We start from the raw sequence: 859 nt of genomic DNA, 5'->3' as shown, positions 1-859 counted from the left end.
CCGCCCGCCAAGCTACGGGGACGACTCTAATAGGCCGCGGGGCGGGGCTTGAGCGGTAGGCCACGCTCCCTAGATGAGAGCGGGGGGCGCATGCGCAATGGCCGCGTGCGCACGCTGGCGCACGCACGGACGCGCGCGGGAGCGGTGACGCGGGGAACCGGCGGGGGGGTTCCGCTCGGGCACCGCGCACTCTTCGGGGCCGTCACCCCGGTGGAGTGTCACCCCAGACGTGATGTCCCTCCCAATGGTGGTGTCACTCTCAACAGCGATGTCGCTCTCAACATGTGATGTCACCACAGATGTCGCCCGGGGTGGGGGCGTCACTCCAGGTGGGATGTCACCTCGGACCAGGACATCACCCCAGAGATGTTACCCTGGATGGGGATGTCGCCAGCGATGGGATGTCACCCTGTACCAGGAGGTCACCCCTGGTGGGGATGTCACTCCCAAGCAGACGTCACCCTCCATGGGCCACCACCCTCTGTGGGGCTGATGTCACCTCCCATGGGGCCATCACCCTCCACAGTGCCATCAGCCCAGATGGGGCCTTCACCCTCCATGGGGCCACCACCCCAGATGGGGATGTCAACCTCCAGAGGGCCACCACGGTGCCATCAGCCCAGTTGGGGTCATCGCCGTGGGGCGGTCATCGCCATGGGGCCAGCCACCACCCCAGATGGAGCTGTCACCCTCCATGGGGCCTTCACCCCAGATGGGACCGTCACCCTCCACGCGGTCACCACCCCCTTGTTGCTTTTGGGTTTTTTCCTTCAAGTTTTGGAGTGGGATGATTTTTTTTTCTTTTTTCCACCTTCTCCTCTGCCCCTTCCAGCAACTGCCGCAGACAACCCTCCCCCCC

Source organism: Charadrius vociferus, unplaced genomic scaffold (assembly GCF_000708025.1).
Source record: "Charadrius vociferus isolate BGI_N301 unplaced genomic scaffold, ASM70802v2 scaffold3304, whole genome shotgun sequence".
Taxonomy (NCBI): Eukaryota; Metazoa; Chordata; class Aves; order Charadriiformes; family Charadriidae; genus Charadrius; species Charadrius vociferus.
This window is presented reverse-complemented; position numbering follows the sequence as displayed.